Raw genomic sequence first — 8,609 nt, 5'->3', positions numbered from 1 at the left:
GTTTGTACAGATTTATTACTCTATTTTGTTAATGATGTGCATTTAGCTTTAATTCTATTTGTTCGGGCGACTTGACACCTGTCCACATGTTTTGTTTTGTTGTCTGTCTCCCCCTTCTAGACTGTGAGCCTGTTGTTGGGTAGGGACCGTCTCTATATGTTGTCACCTTGTACTTCCCAAGCACTTAGTACAGTGCTGCACACAATAAATGCTCAATAAATACGATTGAATGAATGAAGGACCATACAGTCTAGTCCTCCAGAAGTTCCGTGGACATGCAATTTCACAGAAAAGGAATCCCAAATGCTGTTTCTGCCTAGGATGCTGAATTGTGATGTAATAAATAGTAATGGTATTTGTTAAGCAGTTACTATGTGCCAAGCACTGTTAAAGTGCCAGGGTAGATATAAGGTAATCAGGTTGCTCCACTTGGGATTCACAATTTTAATCCCCATTTTACAGATGAGGTAACAGACACAGAGAAGTTAAATGACTTGCCCAAGGTAACACAGCAGGCGAGTGGTGGAGTCAAGCTCTCCGACTCCCAAGCCCATGCTCTTGCTGCTAGGCCATGCTGCTTCTCTGTAGCACCAGTAGCAAAATCCTCAATTGTTAAATACATAAAAATCCCATCTCTTTGGTCCCTTTAAAGACAGGCCAGTTCTGCAGTTTTTTGGGTTTTTTTATTCAAGTGCCCAATTTTGATTTGTGATGACCAGGAAAGGGCATTCATTTGATTAATTATGAGCTCCTGACTTCTCCTAAGCCTTCCAAATAGATCAATGGATACTTAATTGTGTTTTTTCCTTTAAATCGTAAGTCACTTATTGAATCCTAACCAAGCAGCATGGAAAAGTATTATTGTCCCTTCTTAACTAAATTGGCCCATGATCCACCATTTCAAGTTACAACTCCATGGAAAATAGTCCATTAGGAGCTAAGGAGAAATAGAGGATAATGGGAAAATAGTCTCCCTGTGAGTGAATATAATAATAATAATAATAATAGTGGCACTTATTAAGCACTTACTATGTACAAAGCACTGTTCTAAGCACTGGGGGGGAAGGAGATCAGGTTGTCCCACAGGGGGCTCACAGTCTTAATCCCCATTTTACAGATGAGGGAACTGAGGCACAGAGAAGTTAAGTGACTTGCCCAAAGTCACACAGCTGACAATTGGCAGAGCTGGGATTTGAACCCATGACCCCTGAATCCAAAGCCCATGGTCTTTCCACTGAGCCGGCAGCAAAGCCCAGGGATTGATCTGGGGCTCTACCCTTCGGGAACCTTGAGCTGTTCATTCTTGACCTAATTCTAAACCACCCATTTTTTAATCTTGATCAAACCTTCTAAAACACCAAGGTTATAGTTACCAAAGGAATTGCATTTCCTGATTTCTAGCATTCTTGAAAATGTTTTGGGGTTTTTTGTGGGGGTGAGGCGAGAGAAGGTTGAAGGATTGTAAGAGAGTTTACTCATTTTCTGAATTGTCTGTAGGTTGCAGAGTGTGATTAAGTTCTTTAAAATCAAGATTTTAAACTCATTCCTGAATACTATGACTCACCTTTGCTAAATAGACAGTTCACAGTTCATAAGTGGGACCGTTAACAATGATCCACTTTTTGCCTAAATAAATTAATTGGGTTTCCTAGAGCAAAACAAAAATTCCACCCATGATTTTTACTTCCTTGGGGATAGAGAGCTAGAGATAAAAACTAATCAATTATTCTCATTGCCATTCAAGTTAAACATGTTATGCCTGGTAAGTCTAATTTCTGTCAACATAAAAATGTTCTTAGATATTTCTGAAATTTTTCAAAGAGAATGGCCAGAAATAGTTATACAGACATAAAGTAAAATGAATTGACTCAGATCATTAATGAACAATTATTGATGTATTCACCAGTCAGTGAATTGATAAAAGAGGCATCATGAATATTAATTCAGCTATTTATGAAATATCAGTTACAAAGGGGAGGTCTCAAAATGCAGAATCTGTCAGAACTCAGATGTAAAGCTCAGCACACTTAGAAGTTATTTCTGGCAGTGGCCTGTTTGACCTCTGCAGGCAGGCTCTTTTCTCAGCAGCTGCGGAGCCTTTTCACGGAGCCTCCCGGAAACATATCGGCGACCTATTCAGTGGTCGTCATTAAGCATTTCCTGAGGCCACATTCAGGCCTGTGAAATAGCTACACATAAACATGCCATTTCCTGACTCCTTCCCATCCTCTATTCCATCTCACACACTCTTTGGAATTGTGCCAAAGCTGGGAAGAGAGTGTGATTTCAGGGCCCAGGACATTGTTCTTCTATGTTTCCTCCCCAGCTCCTCGACTCCTCCCCGACATCTCTTCAATGTCTCCCCTGTGTCGTCTTCCCCATGTCATCTCCTCTAAGGCATCTCCTCCATGTCTCCGCCTTGTCTCTTCTACATCTCCTCTGTGTTGTCCTCTCTGTCTCCTTTGTGTCTCCTAGGCATGGCCACCAAATCTTCTTCGTGTCTCTACATCTCCTCTGTGAGGCCTTTCCAGACTGAGCCCCTTCCTTCCTCTTCCCCTCGTCCCCCTCTCCATCCTCCCCATCTTACCTCCTTCCCTTCCCCACAGCACCTGTATATGTGTTTGTACATATTTATTACTCTATTTATTTATTTATTTATCTTGTACATATCTATTCTATTTATTTTATTTTGTTAGTATGTTTTGTTTTGTTCTCTATCTCCCTCTTCTAGACTGTGAGCCCGCTGTTGGGTAGAGACTGTCTCTATGTGTTGTCGACTTGTACTTCCCAAGCGCTTAGTACGGTGCTCTGCACACAGTAAGCGCTCAATAAATATGATTGATTGATTGATTCCACATGTCCTCCGTTTCCTGTGTGTGTCCTCTGCAGCTCCTCCACCACCACCTGTAGCGCTTTTGAACATACTGTATTATCCAAGCACTCGCTCATACAAATAAAATATTTCTATTCTTCCTCTAACTAGTAAAATATCTGAATGTCTGTCTTCCCCACTAGATTATGAACTTCTTGAGGTCAGAGACCATAACTAGCATTATTGTGCTCACCCAAATGCCTAGTATAGTGCCCTGCACGAAGTAGGTGCTCAGTAAATATTGCAAGTCAACTACCAATACGAAGCTGAGACTACAAAAGCTGATGAAATTGCTTTGAAACTTTCATTTTTTGCTCTCTACTTTGGATTTTCCTCAACCTTTCATCTTACTTTCTACCAATGATGACAGGACTGGCAGTCGGTCCATATGAGGTTAATGAAACAATTTCCCCTGAGGGCAAAGTGCTGTTTTGTTCAGTACAATGCTCTGCATACAGCAAGCACTCAATAAATACCAGTGATTGATATTTGAACACTGAAGGTAGTTTCCATTCAGTAAGACCTTACTAAGACCTTTCCTAACAAGGCCAAAAGGCTGTCAGCAGCCTTTGAGTCCAGTTAAAAAACATCCTTCTCGACCATTTTGGAGAAACTCCAAGATAGAAGTATTAGCCACCTCCTCCTAACCAAGATTCATTTTCCTGTTAGTATGCCTTTAATTGCACCCTCTTTCACATCCTATCATTTCTACCATACTAAATAATGGTTCTACTTGAAACCTTTTATTCCTCTTATTGAATTCTCAGTAGAATTAAATTTATTAATAATTGAGCAACCCGAAGACCTCAGAGCCCGTAAGTTAAATCCCTGGTTCAAAAATTATTTTCATGGGCAAACACATTCAAGATGTTTTCAGACACTTACAAAATCCTTATATTTCAAAGCTTCTCTGTTCTATGGGATATCCTGGTTTTGGATAATCGGTTTGCTTTCCGAGAAATGCTGCAAGACTGCATTTTGTACTCGCTAAACTCTAAGTAAGGATGCTTATATTAAAAAATTAAAATGCTCAACCTAGACACAACCTGTACCCTTACAGCGAGCCTCGGCAGTGTCTAATTATGCAATTTAGTGGCATAATCTAGATACTAGGGCTGGCATCACGTTTACCACCTCTACTGTACCAATTCTATGTTTACCAACTCTCCCAAGTGTTTCAGTACAGAGCTCTGCAAATAGAAAGTTCTCAAAAAATGCCTTTGATACAATTGGCATAGAAGTTATATATCTATTTTTCACCCCATGAATCAAAATGTGGGAGCTGTGCTGCATTGTACTAGGAAGCCCAGGAAAATTGCTGTAGATATCACAAACATCAAGATAACAACAATAGCAATGGAGCGCTTTTGAGTGTGCACAATGTGGTTGGGAATGTGTGGTCTGTATTGGCCTTGTCACTCACGCATGCACTGTGGAATGAATTTCCCCATCAGTCGTATCTATTTCAAAGGTATTGGACAAGTGTGCGTGTTTGCATGCATGTGTGTTTATGTGTATAGACAATGTCATGCAAGCACATGCATATATGCATTCGTTCTAGAGAGGAAAATGTAGATACAGCTATTTTATATGGAAATACAATCATCCGAATTACAGAATTCCTAAATTTATATTTTATGCCTAATCAAATTTCCAGAAAATGTCCTAATTTTATGAATCTGTACAAAGATCCATTTATGTTTTAGAGGATTGAAAGTTCAAATAACTAGAAGTGCCATTGTAGATGTTACATAAAGGCAGGATTGCAGACTGTTTAACCTCCGAGAAGACAGGGACAGGAACTTTCTTAAAACTAGATGGGAGAGAAAGCTTTGCTCACTTCTTAGGCAGTGGATGCAGGATAATAATAGTAATTATGGTACTTGTTCGTTCATTCATTCAATCATATTTATTGAGTGCTTACTGTGTGCAGAGCACTGTACTAAGTGCTTGGAAAGTACGATTCGGGAACAGATAGAGACAATCCCTACCCAACAATGGGCTCACAGTCTAGAAAGGGGGAGACAGACAACAAAAAACCAAAACAAGTAGACAGGCATCAATAGCACCAATATAAATAAATGTAATTATAGATATATACACATCATTAATAAAATTAATAGAATAATAAACATGTACATATATGCACCAGTGCTGTGGGGAGGGGAGGGGGAGTTGTTAAGCACTTACTATGCTCCAAGCACTGTTCTAAGTGCTGGGGAAATACAAGTTAATCAAGTTGGACACAGTCCATGTCCTCCTTGGGGTTCATGGTCATAATGCCCATTTTACCGATGAGAACTGAGGCCAGAAAAGTTAAGTGACTTGCCCAAGGTCACACAGCAGAAGCAGACGAGTGATGGAGAATTGTGAGGGTAGTAGGAGAAATGTCGGCTCACCCCTTTCCTTCCTTACCTGGCACCCTCTTGAACAAGAGATAGCTGGCAGTGCTGTCTCTTGGGATCAGGTAATATGCAGACCACATCCAGAGACTCTGGCTTCTTTCCCTGATTAAGAAATAAGGAAGCTGCCATTCATAAAGCAACCATTTAACAGCAACATGAATAAATTTGATGATGATGATGATGCTTCCTTTAATTATAGTGAAAACTTGTTATGATGTCCCCACTCCCCTTAATGTTTTTTTGTGTGGTATGTTCATTTATGGAAGTTCACACTAGAGGGCCATAAAGCAATATTACAGTCATATACTATATTCCCTCATATAGCATCCAAAATTTCAGTTTTTTGGAAATGATTAAGAAAAAAGTTTAACTGAAAAGTACCCTTGATTACTTCAAAGAAAGATGACTCTAATGCCATTCATGACTCTCATGTTTCAATTTTTCCTCACTCCCACAGCCATTTCTTTCTCCGTAGCACTGATTGTTGAGTTCAATTCATTCATTCATTCATTCACTCAGTTGTATTTATTGAGCACTTATACTGTGAAGATCACTGTACTAAGTGCTTGGGACAGTACAATATAACAATAAACAGACACGTTCCTGCCCACGACAAGCTTACAGCCTAGAGAGGGAGGCAGACAGTAATGGAAATAAATAAATTACAGGTATTATTATAATTATAATGGTATTTGTTAAGCACTTACTATGTTCCAGGCACTGTTCTAAGTGCTGGATGTGTAGATAACTGCTGTGGAGCTGGGAGGGGGATGAATAATGGGAGCAAGTCAGGGTGATGCGGAAGGGAGAGGGAGAAGAGGAAAGAAGGGCTTAGGGAAGGCCTCTTGCAGAAGATGCACCTTCAATAAGGCTTTGAAGCAGGGGAGTCCTGCGGCTTTACCATGATGGTAAAGGAACCAGCAGGAGAGGTTACCAAGAACAATTCTGACAAGCAGCAGTTTGGAAAAATCTTGCTCTTTTCATGCTGACTAGCTATCGGTTCAAAGGTCTCCACTTTTTCCCGTGGCCCATGAGCAATACTAGAATGGGGCTATCTGCCTCTACCTTGCAAGCACCTTTATATCACTGATTTCAAGCAATTGGTCCTCTTCACAAGAACATAAAATGAACTACCAGTTCCAAGCCGTTTGAACAGATTAACTGTAATGTTCTTGCCACTAACGTCAGAGCTGAAATGTCACTGTGAAAGGCTGCCTTAACTTTTCCGTCCAAGCAATGCAATTTCAGTCCAGGCTGGGCTCTCTGAGGTTCTCTATTGTCAGAATATGAGAACAATTAGCATTGTGCATGTGGAAAGAAAGAAAGAATGCTACTGCCGCTACCCTGATGGGAGAGCAGTTTTGTCATTTACTGGAGAAAACCAGTGATTAGACCACAATAGCAGCAGTAAGCTTAGTGATTTGTCTTTTTTTTTTTTAAGTAAGGAAAAAGCCAGCACCTGGACAATGAATTTTCCACCTAATCATCTTAAGAGAAAGGATGTTCAGTTTGACAGGTCAAAGATACCTCTACAAGGAATTATGGGTTTTCATCCTTCAGTGCATAATGGTTGCTAATTTGCTGGATAGGACACTTGGTTTCTCAGTTTCCAAGCACAAAGCTTAAGCCTTAAGTATTCATTTATTGCTTAGTAAATTAATTGGGAGACAGTTTTTTTTTTTACTAAAGGAAGCAATAACAGCACAAATAAAGCATTGCATTGGGTAAATTTACTTGATTTGAAGAGCTGAAGTTCTTTTTTAAGTTGGTGTGTGTTCTGTTTACTAACATCTTACAGAAATTGTAGACCTTTTCCAGACTCCAGGTTTTGAGGATTTAGCTGAACTTGTCTTACGCTGTCAAGTCATCTCTGAGCCATAGTGACTCCACGGACATGACTCTTCCAGAATGCCCCACTCTCCATCTACAATATTTCTGGAAGTGTATCTATAGAAATACAGACATGGCTTACGATTGCCGCCTTCTGCTCAGTAAATATGAGTCTCCACCCTCGACTTTCTCCCATACTGCTGCTGCCCAGCATGGGTGAGTTTTGACTTGTAGCAGATTGCCTTCCACTTGTTAGCCACTGCCCAAGCTAAGAATGGAATGAGTATGTCTCTGTTTGACTCTCCCTCCCATAGCAGAGACTGGTAGAGTACTGGAAACTCTTCAGATGTGATCCTGAGAGGGGTCAACTGAACTACATACCTTTTAATTTTCTGGTGACCACAAGAGTAAGCACAGCTACAACATTAAGGAATATTAAAACCCTATTTGAGGAGGAAATGATGTAGTATGGTATTATTTAAATGATTAATATAGGTAATAATGGTATTTGTTAAGCATTACTATGTGCAAAGCACTGTTCTAAGTGCTGAGGGGGATACAAGGTGATCAGGTTGTCCCATGGGGGGCTCACAGTCTTAATCCCCATTTTACAGATGAGGGAACTGAGGCACAGAGAAGTTAAGTGACTTGCCCAAGGTCACACAGAAGACGTGGCGGAGCCGGAATTCAAACCCACGACTTCTGACTCAAAAGCCCATGCTCTTTCCACTGAGCCATGCTGCTTCTATTGCTTCAGAACTTTCTAATTACAGAATCTTCCCTTATTTCTAGTTTCAGATATTGTAATATATGTTATAGATCCCTATAACTCACAAATGACGTCAAGGGAAAGGGTCAATAGGCTCATGTTCCAATGGCTTATTCTCACTGGATTTGTTCCTGTTCTATATTACAAAACAGTTGTACAACAATTTCTATTTTCCACATGACTTACAATCATCTTCAGTCTTTCGTAGTCCTGTTTCTGGGAGGGATATTAAAGCTGTGGCCCTCAGTGCATCTGAAAACACTGAGCAGCAGGGAAGTGAAGTGATTGGCTCCAGACTGCAACATTTTGATAATAGCCAGGACTGGAGTCCGAGGCTGCTGCCTCAGCAACAGAGAGATGAACATGCTGAAAATTTCTGCCTCCATAGTCGTTCTGATAGAGGAATTCCAGGAATGTAGCTCATTCTCCAATGGCATGACCCAGTGGAAAGAACACGGGATTGGGCATCTGTGGATTCTAATCCTGGATCTGCAACTTGCTTGCTGTGTGACCTTGGGCAATGTTTTAAATTCTATGTTCCTCACTGTCTTTACCTGTAAAATGGGGATTCAATACTACCCGTTCTCTTTCCTACTTAGACTGTGAGCCCCATGTGGGATAGAGGCTGTGTCTGTGTCCTTAGTATAGTGCTCGGCACATACTAAACGCTGAGATGCAGCCTGGCCTAATAGAACCAACACAGATCTGGGAGTAAGAGGACCTGGTTTCTAAT

The 8,609-nt window shown here is 40.6% G+C and overlaps 1 non-coding gene across 1 annotated transcript; it reads right to left on the bottom strand.

Annotated features, from left to right (window-relative positions):
- Positions 1-7,333: 7,333 nt before the first annotated feature.
- LOC119920012 lies at positions 7,334-7,471 on the bottom strand. The gene has a single exon (XR_005447783.1). It is a non-coding gene; the product is annotated as a small nucleolar RNA SNORA7 (small nucleolar RNA).
- Between the last annotated feature and the right edge of the window lie 1,138 nt (positions 7,472-8,609).

This window comes from Tachyglossus aculeatus, chromosome X1 (assembly GCF_015852505.1).
Source record: "Tachyglossus aculeatus isolate mTacAcu1 chromosome X1, mTacAcu1.pri, whole genome shotgun sequence".
Taxonomy (NCBI): domain Eukaryota; kingdom Metazoa; phylum Chordata; class Mammalia; order Monotremata; family Tachyglossidae; genus Tachyglossus; species Tachyglossus aculeatus.
The sequence above is the reverse complement of the archived record's forward strand: the minus strand, read 5'-3'. Positions and strand labels throughout refer to the sequence as shown.